The sequence below is a fragment of the Astyanax mexicanus genome, chromosome 22, assembly GCF_023375975.1.
Source record: "Astyanax mexicanus isolate ESR-SI-001 chromosome 22, AstMex3_surface, whole genome shotgun sequence".
Taxonomy (NCBI): domain Eukaryota; kingdom Metazoa; phylum Chordata; class Actinopteri; order Characiformes; family Acestrorhamphidae; genus Astyanax; species Astyanax mexicanus.
Window position 1 is genome coordinate 9,818,006 of NC_064429.1, and position 16,254 is coordinate 9,834,259.

Sequence of the window (16,254 nt, forward strand, 5' to 3'; positions counted from 1 at the left end):
AAGGAAACAAGAAACACTCTAGAATTGGAAACACCTGGGGAAGGGGCGGAGCTACAAATGAGACACAGGTGGAAATCTACTAAGACGGGAGACACAGGGGAGCACAGGTCACGTGGGGAAGACACACAGAGACACGAGACAGGGCTAAGACCTGACAGAAGCCTCCCCCTAAACGCGCAGCTCCCGAGGCGCGTAAAAACGAACCCCGGGGGCTGGCGGCGGGGAGAGGCCGGGGAAAACAAGAGACGAAACCGGGGACTGAAACGGAGACAGGACAGAGGACAGAGACTGGACGGGAGACTGAACGGGGAACTGAACAGGAGACAGAGACTGGACGGGGAACTGGACAGGAGACGGAGACTGGATGGGGAACGGAGACTGGACAGGGAACTGGACGGTGGACGGAGACTGGACAGGAGACTGGACGGGGAACTGGACAGGGAACTGGACGGTGGACGGAGACTGGACAGGACACTGGACAGGGGACGGAGATTGAACAGGAGACTGGACGGGACTGGACATGGGAACAGGGACGAGGACATTAACAGGGACAGAAACAAACACTGTAACTGGGACGGGAACAGAGACAGAGACAGACACGGGTACAGGGACGTAAACAGAGACAGGGACCAAAACAGGGAGAGACATGGGGACCAGAAACACGGGTGGGTGCCCAGGACTGGCAAATGTCTGAGGGGAAGTCCAAGGAGCCAGCCTGGGCACAGTACTGGGGACAAAGTCAGGGGACCTCGGTGCCTGCCTGGGTACATGGGACCTGGGACCAAACAAAGTTCCGGGAGCAGGAACCGGTGGGGTAGTGACTCTGGCAGCGGGCGCTGGAGCTGGCGGCGCGGCGACTCGGGCAGCGGGAGCTGGTGCTGGCGGCGCGGCGACTCGGGCAGCGGGAGCTGGTGCTGGCGGCGCGGCGACTCGGGCAGCGGGAGCTGGTGCTGGCGGCGCGGCGACTCGGGCAGCGGGAGCTGGTGCTGGCGGCGCGGCGACTCGGGCAGCGGGAGCTGGTGCTGGCACGGAGACTTGGGCAGCTGGCTCTGGCACGGAGACTTGGGCAGCTGGCTCTGGCACGGAGACTTGGGCAGCTGGCTCTGGCACGGAGACTGGAACTGCTGGAGCAGACACTGAGACTTGAGCAGCTTCAGCAGACACGGAGGCTGGAGCATTTTCAGCAGACATGGAGGCTGGAGCATTTTCAGCAGACACGGAGGCTGGAGCAGCACGCACAGCAGCATATGCAGAGTCTAGAGCGGCAGGAGTTCGGGGGCGTGGCTCAGCAGCCGAAGATGCCTCGTAGGTGGGCGTGTCCGCCGAGTGAGTTTCGGAGCTGGGCGTGTGGAGATCAGGTAATGCAGCTGTGAGGCCTGAAGCCGCGGGCGAAACAAAAACCCGGACTGGATCCGCAGCCTCGCCGGCAGAGTCCACAGCAAGCAGCGCGGGGCCGCCGGTAGAGACCGGCACGGGAAAAGTCTCCATAACAGTCCTGGAGCACGGCTGGGTTGCCGCGGAGATAGTCCCAGAGAGAGGCTGGACTGCAGCGGCGAAATCCAGCCCCGCAGCCGCCATGAAAGCCAGCTCCTCAGCCTGAGGGGCTGGCGCTGCAGCTGTGGGGCTCAAGGCTGCGGTTGCCGCAAAAACCCGGACCGGATTTTTACTCCCTCCGGCTGAGTCCAGCGCGTGGAAAGTCTCTGCTCGCGGCTGGCTCACCGGGTTGGAGGTCCTGTAGCGCGATTCGGCAGCAACCGCGGGGAACACGGAGCGCGGTTCGACTGCCATCGCGGAAGTCCCGGAGCGCGGTTTCACAGCGTGCGCCTTTGCCGCGGGAGAGGAGAGTGTCTTGGCCGCGGGAGGAGCTAGCTTTGGAGGCGCCGGGGAAGCTAACGCCTTAGCCACCGGGGAAGCTAGCTCTGGAACCGCCGGTGAGGAGCGCACCTTGGCTGCAGGGGAACGGACGTGAGTCGGGACGGCCTCTGGAGCTGTGCGGCCGAGAGCCGGGTAGAGCACCGCCCCTGGGGGAAACGGTTTTGGAGTACGGGCTGGTGCGGCGTAGAGCTCCTCTTCGTCCTCGGAGCTGCTGGGAGCGCACCCGATAAAGTCCCACGGGTCCCGCTCCTTGAGCCTCGGGTACACGGAGGTACCGAGGCTCAAAGCACCAACCCTCATCGCCCCCCCAAGAAAATCCTCCCCGGAAAAGGGGTCTTCTTCCGGCTGGCGGGACCCCTTAGAGCGCCTACCCCGAGGCCTGCGGCGTCCTTGAGGCCTCGAGGTGTCCTGCGCCGGGGTCCCGCAAGAAGCACGGCGAATCGCCATCCTGGTGCCCATCCAGGCAGAACCTGCTGTGTCCATGTTCGGTCGGTCTTTCTGTCACGAGTGACCCAGGCAGGGAGACGAGGAGGCGGACACAAGTGCAGGTAGGGTGAGAAATGAATAATTTAATAAATAAATATAAATAAACCAGGAAACAAGTAAACGAGTAACACTAAACAAAGAAACACAAATAACCAATAACCTAAACAAACGAGCGATAATAATAAACAAACCAAACAGGGCAGGGAAATATAAACAAGGGAATAAACTAATAAATACAAAGCAGGGGTATATACAAGGAACTAGGGAACACGGAAATAAACAAGAAACTAGAAACATTAAACAAGAGATAAACACAGAGACTAAGGGCGCGAGGAACAGAGGCTATGAAACACAGAGAGACAAACGACAGGGGAAGGTGCATAGACCGACAGAGACAAAGTGGCACAAGGGATCTATATAAGGAAACAAGAAACACTCTAGAATTGGAAACACCTGGGGAAGGGGCGGAGCTACAAATGAGACACAGGTGGAAATCTACTAAGACGGGAGACACAGGGGAGCACAGGTCACGTGGGGAAGACACACAGAGACACGAGACAGGGCTAAGACCTGACAGTTACTATATTCACTAATACCACTTTACTACAACTTTACTACTGTACACAACACAAGCCTAATTAAATAATACTCTAATTAAATTAAATAATACTCAAACTATGTAAGGGGTTATTTGGTGTGACATGATGACCCCATTCTCTGTGATATTTTGGGGGAAATGCTCAGAAAGCATACAATTGCCATTTGTGTTTATGTGTGTGTGCAGAGCTTCATACAGTCCAGAGAAAGCTGACTTGTGAGCTGGATGTTAATGATGGGTCTAAGAGAGGATATGATCAGTTCGGTTATGATGGAGAAGACGTTCTCAGGCTGGATCTAAATAGTGGAACCTGGATTGCAACTTTTCCTCAAGATCTTGCTTATGCAAACACAGCTACAGCGCAGGCCATGAAACTCTTTTTACAAATTGAGTGTATTGCTTGGTTACAGGCGTGTGTGGAATATGGTAAATCCGTTCTGGAAAGGAAAGGTAAAGTGTTTGTCATACCGTTACTTTATAACTAACTGCTGCACTGTAAAAAATGTGCTGTGAAATTTACATTAAAGTAACTGGCAGTAATTGACAAGTAACTTACTGTGAAATAAAATAACAGTAACTAACTGGCAGTAGCTAAACTGTAATTTACTCTGAACCAAAAGCAAATCACAGTAACTTACTGGCAGAAACTTAACAGTAAGATAATGTAAAAACAACAATCACTATTAAAAAAATAAATAAACTGGCAGCAGCTGAATAGTAAATTAGTCTGCAAAAATGTTTCATGAAAACTGTAATTTTGTGTATAGTTGTATTGATCAGACTTTACAAAAAATAATGAGTTATATTAGTGTTTTTTACAACAGAATGATACTTTAATAATGTTAAATCACTCCTAAACATTTCTTTAATGCCATGTACTGCATGACATTATTTATTGTTTAACAAAATCTGCAGAGACACAGCAAACAATACTCTTTAACTATTTATTTTCCTCAGTATGTGAAGAACAACAGGTTAATCTAATTATTTTGCCAGTTAAACTCTGAAGTCCCCTGTGAAAGAAATGTCATATCTGATGTTTTCTGCTTTACAGTTCTTCCAGTTTTCTGGCTTTTCTTGAACTTTTCACTGCACTTGCTGGAGTCAGGATTCATTCTGACGAATAACCGAACAGAAAGGAAAATTAAAGTTAATATACAGAATCACCAAACTGGATTGCTAAGCACACCATGTTAATAAGAGGCTCTCAGGGCAAGTCAATATTTTTTTTTAAGTTAGTCAAGAGACAGAATTGTGCTATGTGATACTTACATGGAATGGTCGCTTCAGACAGTGCTACTCCACTTTTCAAACTTCTTCTTCTTCTTCTTTAAGTTGTAGGTCGGTTGAATCCAAAATAAATCCAAATGACTACTGCTCCCTTTTGATTGCCCGTTAGTGGATTATTACAGTGTATTACTCGGATTACAGTAGTAGGATTATTACTGTGATTTTGCAATTTTCAAATTAATTACTGTGGTTTTGGCTGCCTTCAGAGTAAAATACTGTAAACATATTTAAAGTAGTTAGTTGTGCAGGAACACAGTATACTACTGTGAATTTCACAGCATTTTTTTTTACAGTGTGCTGCATCTCAGTCTCACATATATACATATAATCAATTCCCCTCATCACTTCAAATAGTGCTGTCAAGCGAGTAAACAATGTATATAAATAATTACATGTCCTGTGATTAATTAATCTAAATTGCATAATTCAGTTGAATTGATCTAACGAGCAAATGAATGACATAATTACTGCTCTATATTTAAAAGCTTCATTAGTCAGTAACAGATGATGTAAATAGTATTTATCTCTTACAACACTAGACCAGTTTATTATTTTCTGTTTTTTTATTGTTTTAATATAAATCTTTTCATTAATATGATCTGGGAACCTTTATTATGAAGGCCAAAATGGCAGATTAGCCATAATGGTTAACGGCTAGTAACTGTCTGGCATAGTTAACTGTTTTCCAAACTTAATTAATGAAGGAGATTAATCAGCTTGCTTGGTCTCGTGGTTAGGACGTTCTCATATTTTATAAGATCTGTCCTTTTATTTTAAAAATATGCAAAAATTTTAATTAAACATAAAATATAAAGTAATAACATATTTTTTGTTTTCACTTTTTTACTGCAATGAAATTGTGCATCAAAACATGAATACAACAGCTGGTGATGTTCAGGCTCTCAGAAGGTAATAAAAACAGGTATGATGTGACTCTCTCTCTATCCCTTTTCTCTCCAGATCGTCCTGAGGTGTATCTGTTCCAGAAAAACTCTTCCTCTCCAGTGGTGTGTCACGCTACAGGGTTCTTCCCCAAAGGAGTGATGATCACCTGGCAGAAGAACGGAGAGGAACTGAATGAGGACGTGGATCTCAGAGAGACGCTGCCCAACCAGGATGGAACCTTCCAGAAGAGAAGCATTCTGACCGTCTCACCTGAGGAGCTGAAGAACAACCAGTACACCTGTGTTATTCAGCACAGCAGCCTGAGGAAGGAGCTGGTTCTGCTAGTGTCTGATCATAAAGTCCTGTCAGGTAGAAGAAATCTGTCTAAAAGTAAAACTTTAAAAAGCTTAACTGATGTGTCAGATAAAAAGGGACTGTAATGTAAGTGTCTGGTGTTGCAGGTAATGGAGTGTCAGTGGGTTTGATTGTTGGTGTAATGGTTGGTGCTCTCCTGCTCGTCATCATAATCTGTGCTGCAGTTTTCATCTGGAAGAGGAAGTCATCTGGTGAGTAAAGTCATTTAGCTTTCATGGTCAACACCAAGCACCTAAACTCATATTATTATTATTGTTGGTGAGGACCACTAAAGGACTGTACGTGTGGGTTCTGATGATGGGATGAGTGTTGTATGGGGGTGTCGGTTAGAACACCATGAAGCAGTTGTCTCCTTTTCGTTTCTTTATTAAACTTCACACTTCAATTACATGTGCAAGAGTTGTGTGTGATCTGTAAAATACAGAATAAGGATAATCAAAATACTGAATTAAACTACCAAATATACACTTACTGGAATAATAAACCTTCTTGACATTATTTAAACATAGCTGGATTAGCAAGACTTGCACTTTTCCTATACAATAAGCCTACAATGCTAACTTTCATCTAACAATAGTTGCACATCAACACTACGACATACAAACTCCGAAAACTACCTTCTAACATAACTATCTCGACACTTAACAACACTTACTTGGTTGGAATACGCACACAACTCCTCACATGCTATCATCTTGAGGCTGTGATCCAGCCAACCTGAAGTGGTAACTTGCCTGAAGCAACAGAGTAAAACTAAACAGCAGTAGAACTAGACTAAACTGCACGCGAAGGGGGCGGGGCTAAGCTTCAATGCCAGAGTCTTTCTTACAATTATTATTATTATTATTATTATTATTATTATTATTATTATTATTATTTATTTTTTTATTATTATATGGTTTGTGGTATGGATAGAGGTAAATCCAGAGCTAAATCTGGAAGTTCTTTAGGAGGAGACATTCAGACTGTGAGATTAGATTATTACAGATTTCCCACATACGAATGAATGAATGAATGAATGAATGAATTAATTAATTAATTAATAGCACAGGTTTGTGTACTCTTTTTTGTGCAGATGATACAAATACAGTAATAACACTTAGATAAATACACGAGTTTCCACAGCATCAAATTAGCATCAACCTGGGACACCATGGGACATCACAATGCTAAACATAATCTTTATGTTACCTGACAGGAACATCATAGGATGGTTCAACATTGTAACTAGCCTGAATGTAAAAATGTGTCGCTCTACAAAGTTGAACATTAGACCTAGAAAATTCCACTGTGTGAAGATCAGTGATCAATAATGAACACAATCAGAGGAGATATTGATCATCCTTCACTCTCTCTTTCAGGAGTCACACCTGTTTCTGTCAACTTTAGAGCATGTAAGTCTGTCTTGTTTATATTGTGTCTCTTTTGTTTATCAGATGTATCAATGTTAAGCTATACGAACACAGCACTAACAGATCGGAGTGTTATGAACACAACACTAACAGAACGGAGTGTTACTAATACAACACTAACAGAACGGAGTGTTACTAATACAACACTAACAGATCGGAGTGTTACAAACACAACACTAACAGATCATAGTGTTATGAATACAACACTAACATATCGGAGTGTTACGAATACAACACTAACAGATCGGAGTGTTACAAACACAACACTAACAGATCGGAGTGTTACAAACACAACACTAACAGATCGGAGTGTTACAAACACAACACTAACAGATCTGAGTGTTACGAATACAACACTTACAGATCAGTGTTACAAACACAACACTAACAGATCGGAGTGTTACGAATACAACACTAACAGATCAGAGTGTTACAAACACAACACTAACAGATCGGAGTGTTACGAACACAACACTAACAGATCTGAGTGTTACGAATACAACACTTACAGATCAGAGTGTTACGAACACAACACTAACAGATCGGAGTGTTACGAATACAACACTAACAGATCTGAGTGTTACGAATACAACACTTACAGATCAGAGTGTTACGAACACAACACTAACAGATCGGAGTGTTACGAATACAACACTAACAGATCGGAGTGTTACAAACACAACACTAACAGATCAGAGTGTCACGAACACAACACTAACGGATCGGAGTGTTACGAATGCAACACTAACAGATTGGAGTGTTACGAACACAACACTAACGGATCGGAGTGTTACGAATGCAACACTAACAGATCGGAGTGTTACAAACACAACACTAACAGATCGGAGCGTTACAAACACAACACTAACAGATCAGAGTGTTACGAATACAACACTTACAGATCAGAGTGTTACAAACACAACACTAACAGATCGGAGTGTTGCGAACACAACACTTACAGATCAGAGTGTTACGAACACAACACTAACAGATCGGAGTGTTACGAATACAACACTTACAGATCAGAGTGTTACAAACACAACACTAACAGATCGGAGTGTTACGAACACAACACTAACAGATCTGAGTGTTACGAATACAACACTAACAGATCAGAGTGTTACAAATACAACACTAACAGATCTGAGTGTTACGAATACAACACTTACAGATCAGAGTGTTACGAACACAACACTAACAGATCGGAGTGTTACGAATACAACACTAACAGATCGGAGTGTTACGAATACAACACTTACAGATCAGAGTGTTACGAACACAACACTAACAGATCTGAGTGTTACGAATACAACACTTACAGATCAGAGTGTTACGAACACAACACTAACAGATCGGAGTGTTACGAATACAACACTAACAGATCGGAGTGTTACGAATACAACACTTACAGATCAGAGTGTTACGAACACAACACTAACGGATCGGAGTGTTACGAATGCAACACTAACAGATCGGAGTGTCACAAACACAACACTAACAGATCGGAGTGTTACGAACACAACACTAACAGATCGGAGTGTAACCTGTCCGAAACATCATAGGATGGTTAAACATGGTAACTAGCCTGAATGTAAAAATGTGTCGCTCTACAAAGTTGTACTCTAGACCTACGTAATTCCACGGTGTTTAAATCAGGGTGATGAACACAATCAGAGGAGATATTGATCATCCTTCACTCTCTGTTTCAGGTGTCACACCTGATTCTGCCAGCGTTAATTCAGGTGAGTCTGTCTGTCATGTGTCGCTTTTGTCTATAACTATGAATGTACTGAGGGATTTGGGTTTGATGAAGTCTGTTTTTTACATGGTTTTGTTTTAAATATCTGCGCTATGTAACAACAACTGTAAGCTATCTATTTGCAGGTTTGCCACTTTCTGCAGGCGGATTTTTTTTATAGCACAAAGCATTGAAGAGTTACACTGCATTATATTAGGTGTCCACCAGGCGTCTCCAAAGTGTTCAAATCCTCTCCAGAGCGCCCCTAATCTAATACAAAGATACACAAGTAAATATGTCACTGTACAACAACATTTTGTAATATTTTTGTTTGTTTGAGATAAAGTAAATTAATGTAAGTCTATTTCAGAGTAATATTAATATTTTTTGATGAAATGACACAAAATCACACTTATGCACGCTGTGGGCGCACCTTCGTTTAGCAGAGGGATTTTAGTGACAGCGGTTAGGCATGCCCCACCCCCAGCCATTAGGAGACCAATCAGGGCAAATTACGTATCAGTGTTTTCGTCTGAGGGTGGACTATTGGCTCAAATAGGTGTCAATCACTTTTGTGACCCTGGAGAAAGGCTATGACCTGATTTGATTGGATAGCGCTCACGTTATTGGCTCAATAGACGATCACTCAAGAAAAATAGTGGTTTGTGGACCAATAAAAACCACAGAATCTAGAAGAGGACATCATTTGCTTTGTATTCACGTACAACTTCACGTGAAAACATTACATGTGTGGTCGCTAGGAGGTTGAGAATATGACGTTGCGGCTGCGCTGAAACTAAAGGCATGTTTTTGAGGAGAAGTGAGCAGGAGAATAAACAACTTTATGGATGTTTTATCTGCGGTTCAGTGCTGTATTGTGGATGCTGTGATAGTAAGTGAATTTCCTATAATATAATCTGATGTTATTTTATACACTAATAATATTTTATAAGGCTATTTTGTTGGGGAGGCGGGTTCCCCATGTAAACAATGTGAAAAAACAGGCTGTTTTCAGTTGGAGATTTCTGGCAACTGGTTTCATGTAGATGGCGGTTAGTTGGTCGGTGTGTTTATAAGTTTTGACGCTTTTAAGCTTTTTAGCGGGCCCACTAGGGGGCTCTGATCAGGTTGAAGAACCAATCTTCTTTAGACGTGTGTGATTAGCTAAAATGGCCCAGTCATTTTTAATGGGAACACAAGACTAATGTAAAAATGTGTCGCTCTAAAAAGTTGAACAGTAGACCTAGATAATTCCACTGTGTGAAGATCAGAGTGATGAACACAATCAGAGGAGATATTGATCATCCTTCACTCTCTCTTTCAGGTGATTCTTTCAGCGTTAATTCAGGTAAGTCTGTCTGTCATGTGTCTCTTTTGTCTATGACTATAAATGTTAAGCTGATGTTTGTTTGATTTACTTTTTTGTTTCTGTTCAAGACTCTCCAGCTCCATCTCCTTCTCCTGATGTTGTTGCAGCAAAACACTTAAAATAATAATCTCACTGTCAGAGTAGTGTCATGCTTTATAGGGTGAACTGTAAACCTTTTGGACTTTATACTGAATGTGTACTGAGGGATTTTGGATTGATGGAGTCTGTATTTTTTACATGGTTTTGTTTTAAATATCTGCACTAAAATGTTACAGATCAGTGGTTTTTTGAATAATGTAGAAACACTGCATAGCAAAACAATATAAAAGTGTCAGATTAAATGTACAGGTCAGTTATAGAGCAGTTCAAGAATATTATGTATTGTATTGTATTACTGATACTACTGTCTATTATTTGGAAGTATCTGCACTGTACTGCAGCCTGGTTACAGCTGGTTACCCAGTATTTTATGGATATTGTAGTTATGACCGAAAGTATAAATATTTTTTGGCATTTTAATTTCTTTATGCCTGAAGTGCCACACAGACCTGCTGGTTAATGATCTCAAACACAACACTGAAAGAGCCGAGCCGTTTCTGTGAGCAGTACACTGGAATAAATATTAGACTGTTGGGTTAGCATAGCTAGCTAGCTTATGATCAGTTTTTACAGCAGTAGACTACAAATTATTCAGTATAATGAAAAAGTCATAAAATCTCAGATTTTTTAAAAATAAATAAACTAAGTGATTTTATTCATCGTAATCTCCTTTTTAATTCCAGTTTAATGTCCTTTATCTTAATTCTATTTCATTAGTTCTTAATTTAGATCAGTCACAGCTTCTCTACTTTTATTTTCATTTAATTGTAACTGTTTAAAAAAAAGCATTCTATGGTGTTAGCTCTCAGAAACGTACTAATGAGTTTATTTGATTTCTCTCTATGTATTTTTTTTTGTGTGTTAATGTAAAACACTCTGTATTGCTACTGTGTATGAAGGGTCTTAATAAAACTGCCTTGCTTTTTTCTTGCAGCGCTCTGTACCTACTTACCTACCGATTTAAATTAATGTCTGTATTTTATTAATTTTATGACTCATTGTTTTTGCAATGAACCTGTGGGTTGCATAGTCAGCAATATGTTGCTTAATATTGCACATTTTTTGCTAATCATTTTACAATTCTATTTTCTAAAAAGTAAATGATCCCACAGTTTCAGCAGTGTTACAGTGTGGTTGTATGACTGTAGTTTGTGTGTGTGTGTGGGGAAACGCCTTCTTTATACACAATATAGAAAACTGAGCCTCTGATCAGCTTTTCAGCTCATTTTTCAACATCTGCAATCAACCAGTCAGAGAGACAGACAGGTTCCCACAGCAGCTGCCTGGAAAACACACACAGATATGTGGTAATGTACTTTTAAGATATAAATATTTAATTTAAGTAAAAGTAATACAAACCATACATATAAATCATACTGTTAAATCAATGAGCATTAATAATAAACTAATAAAATCTTAAATTTACTTGTGTAAGGAAGTAGTATTAAAAACAGCAGAATTCTTACAGCAGAATTCTTATATATCTTGCTATATTTTGAACAACAAAGTTCTCTATATTTACTAAGCCAAAGGATCTCGGAGGCTTGTTGCTGCACATTTTGCAGCTTTATTATTGGTCAGCACAACTTAAAATTATGTCAAATTAGTTGATCACTAATTTGATTCTCACTTAAGAATCTTTTCTCGGTTTGTTTGTCCACCAGAGGGCGCTCCCGAGTGAGTCTAAGATGAAGCAGTTTATATGGAGCAAAATTGAGCAAAATCAGAGCTTATTAAAATCTTTATAAAATAATTTTATACTACAAATGGTCTTATTTATTCAAAATAATAACAATATCACAATATCACATGTTCCAGCAAATAATTTTAAAGCTTTTAAACTCCAGTTATAAGCCTTTTATACTCCAGTATCCCCTCACCCATAGGTATAATATATCTATGCCCCCCACCAACCAGTAAATCAGCTCACATTAGCAGTAATGCTGCGTCTCTACTGCACCAATAATTACAGACTCGCTCGCGGGCTCCCTCTAGCGGTTCACAGTCATTTTTCGATTAAAGCAAATCAATTTTAGAGAGGAGAATAACAACTCGAGAATGTGTTTTTCCTTTGTCCAACCACCAGAGGGCGCTGCGGAGTGAGATCAAAATGAACGGTTTCATACGGCGCATTTGTGCAAAATCATATTTTATTAATGTTTGATCATTTTTATACTAATATATATATATATATATATATATATATATATATATATATATATATATATATATATATATATATATATATATATATATATACTCATTTAATAAGCACAGAACAATATTAAATATTTCAGAACTGGATATATAATTTTTAAAGCTTTTAAACTCTCTGACTGTATCTCTAGCATCAGCTCACCAACCAACAACCAATCAGCTCACAGTAGCAGTAATGCTCGCGTGTTTACTGACTAAGACTTGTATACTGTAGACAAATGGAAATATGCTGATAAGTTTAATATACTGTAATATAATATCTAAAATAATAGGAATATCTTGCGCAAAAAGGTTGATAGTTACTACTTGTAATTTGTTTTTAGCCGTTTAGCGGTGTGCAGTCATTTTCTGATATAACAGTGGAGATAAGAAGTGGGCAGTCTCTCTATAAAACCAGCTCTGATAAAACACACAGACACTTAAGGCGAAATCACAGGTTCTTGGCCAGAAAAGCCGGTTCCATTCTGGCCCCACAATCTTGCTGGTCTGGAACCAGAGAACATGTGACGCGAGCGGCCAGGGCGGGACATAAGCGTCTCCGGGGCAAAGTTGTTTACAGCAGAGCCATAGAGAGAGAGTGTGGCTCCTATAATCCGCTCAGGTGAGGCCGACCCTGACGTCGGCAAGTATCTCAACAGGTAATAACTGAATTATTACAAATATAACTGATAAAATTGTGAGAAATGTTTCAAACGTACATTAAAAAACTTGTATAATAAAAAAAAGTTTAATATTGATTTCATACAAAGTACTCTATTTAAAATGACCTTATTCAGCATATCATCCACCACTAGTATAAATATAATGGTTTCAGGCATTCAATAGAAACGGAAAACTATTTGAAAATTTGTATGTTTTGTAAACAGTAACTTATTAAATAATAATAATATAACAAAAATAGAATAATGTAACATCAAAAACAATACAGTTTTAAGAATATCACTAATATAACGTAAATTTTCTTATTGTGTTAAAATTGTTGTGATATCATTGCGTATGATATGATATGGTACACCTCCAGCTTGGACACCACTAATGTCATTCTTTTTGTTCTTATCTTATTATTTATTCCACAGGTTGAGCGACTACCTGTTTACACTGGCCAGATACGCAGCATTAAAGGAGGGAAACAATGAGAGCATCTACAGAAGACCTGATTATTATAATTAAAAACTAAAACTGCACAGTCATCACAGACTCATAACAGCATAAACGCACTGATTTTATTTCCAGCATATCATATGAAATAAGAAATAAATATTCCTTTAAATATACTTTCTGACCTGACTTTTTATTCAAGGCATCAGTGCCTTCATATAATAATAATAATAATAATAATAATAATAATAATAATAATAATGTAATGATGATATATTAGACTGATTGGATTAATTTATTGGGGGAAAGTGTGTTGTTATTGAAAGGAGGCTCTAGTACCCTGTTGGTTCCTCTATTCTGGATACATCTGAATATTTGGTGATGTTTAACTTTTCATTTGGTTGGTTTACCGGCTACAGGGTGCAAAAAAGCCTGGCAATTAGACTCTGTCAGAGTTAGAGTGTCACAGAACAAAGAAGACTGAAGATGGTCTAGTTTCAATACAGATCAAGTTTCGGTAAGACACCATGCCACTCAAACACAGACGAGCTCAGTGTAAATTGAATGGACCTTTATTAACACATACAATCACACGTGACATACATACAAATACAAGGTAAGATGCAAATAAGGTGCACTTAAAATCCTTTAATTTTCCCAAAAAATCATCTGTGTTCCTTATAATTTGGTGCTCCTTATGTATGAATTCTATCAGTCAGGTATTAAGGAGCAGTAAAGCCACTCCACTGAAGTACAGAGTAGGGGTGGGCAATAGTATATCGTATACAAAATATCGTGACACAGAAATATCATGATATTAAAAATCCATATTGTGATAATAGGGATGGTTTGACTTAAAAGTAGTCTATTATTTACTGTGAAGCTTTAGGTGTATTTATTGTATAATTGTTTTAGTTTGCAGTTTGTATGCATGAAAATATTCTGCAATATTTTTTGCTGCATTATATTATTTTATGCTAGATTATTTATTTTGCCACATTATGATTGTACTGTTATACTATTATACTATATTCCTGAAATGAATGAATTATTTTTCTGTTTTCCTATATCGCCAAGTATATCGTTATCGCAATTATTTTAGAGCCATATCACCCACCCCTAGTACAGAGTTATACAGGAGTTTCAGTTTAGTTCTCCAGCACTGAGACTGGAGCAGTATTAGCATTAGTTACGTTGCACGAACCTCTAGCTAATATCACCATGGCTTACCAGAACACTTAGGGTTTCTCAATGTAGTGCTGTCAGGTGGCATTAGCCACTAGCGGTTAGCTGCTAATGCATAGTGCTGAAGAAATTCAGGAAATCTAAGCTTACTGTAAATAAACGGAAGCGGATAGAAATCTGTGTAAATTTACATCCAGCGCTCGTTTGACTTTAAAAGAAAGTTTTTTTTATTATAGTTTTGTTAACTTAGCTAAGCTTTATTTAACTTAGTTAGCTACTCTGCACCACCACCCAGCGACGAGACCTGCTGAATTAAAAGTTCCTTATAGTGTCTCTTAAAATGTGAATGAAAATAAACCAAAATTAGACTTTCCTTGATTGTGCGCCTTATAGTGCGAAAAATAAGGTACTGAGGTAGATTTTTGTTTGATTAAAATTTTGAAAACCATGTATAATTTGTGTTCCACTTCACAATGATGTGCTACTTTGTGTTGGTCTATCACCTAAAATCTCAATAAAATACATTTAAATTTGTGGTTGTAAGGTGACAAAATGTGAAACGGTTCATGGGAATGAATACTTTTGCAAGCCACTGTAAGTTTCATACTGATTCATCTTCTTACATTTTTAGTCCACAAAAATACATCTTTATTAAGTACAGCAGACCTCTAAAACAATGATATTTCATCATCAGTGTGGTGCTGCAACAGCATCAAGACCAGGTGTTGGGGTTGGAGCTGGAGTTGGAGAGTCTTGGGCAGAAGCTGTATCAAACATCAACATCAGCTTAGCATTCAGATAACCAATAAACAAAACACAAACTAGATACACAATAAAACTGACTTACCTGAAGTGAAGATGACAGGAAGAAGTCTGAAATCTGAAACAGAGACGTGTAAAGGTTGATCCTGATCTCTTCTGATTGTACTCATCACACAGATCATCACACAGCGGAACTATGTGCTGTAAAATGTATGAAACCAACTACTGCTAAAGCTGAATTTTATCACAATAAATTCTGCTCTCTCACAGACTCCCGGAAACTATTTGCTACATTTAAATCACTACTCAACCCTCCGCCTCCTCCTCCGGCTACATGCCTTACGGCTGAAACACTTGCCTCATTCTTTACTGGCAAAGTGGCGGCCATCAGCAACCAGTTTACTGATGCACAATGTAGCAGTCCTACTACATCCTCTACTGCCCGGTGTCCCTCCACCGAAGGCGTTGCTTTCTCCTCGTTCACTCCTCTCACTGAGAACGAGACACTGGCTCTCCTAACACGTAGCCGTCCTACTACGTGTCCGCTTGACCCAATTCCTTCAAACCTACTGCAAACTATCGCACCTGCAATCATTCCGGCTATCACTCACACGATCAATTCCTCTTTAACTTCTGGTGTATTCCCGACTGCTTTCAAACAAGCACACGTGACACCACTGCTTAAAAAGCCTTCTCTCAACCCCGCCCAGGTTGACAACTACAGACCGGTCTCACTGCTACCCTTTCTCTCTAAAACACTAGAAAGAGCAGTTCTAAATCAGGTCTCTGGCTTCCTCTCCCAGAATGACCTTCTGGACCAGAACCAATCTGGGTTCAAAAAAGGACACTCTACCGAGACGGCTCT

At 40.4% G+C, this 16,254-nt stretch overlaps 1 protein-coding gene and 1 long non-coding RNA gene across 2 annotated transcripts in view; one reads left to right on the forward strand and one right to left on the reverse strand.

Moving 5' to 3' along the window:
* The window catches only part of LOC111190560 (patr class I histocompatibility antigen, B-1 alpha chain-like), a 116,762-nt gene that overhangs the window by 45,431 nt on the left and 55,077 nt on the right, over window positions 1-16,254 (forward strand). The window lies entirely within an intron of this gene.
* Window positions 13,999-15,512, reverse strand: LOC125786771 (uncharacterized). Its single transcript, XR_007428810.1, has 2 exons — window positions 15,475-15,512; window positions 13,999-15,391 (listed from the first exon to the last, which is right to left on the reverse strand). It is a non-coding gene; the product is annotated as an uncharacterized LOC125786771 (long non-coding RNA).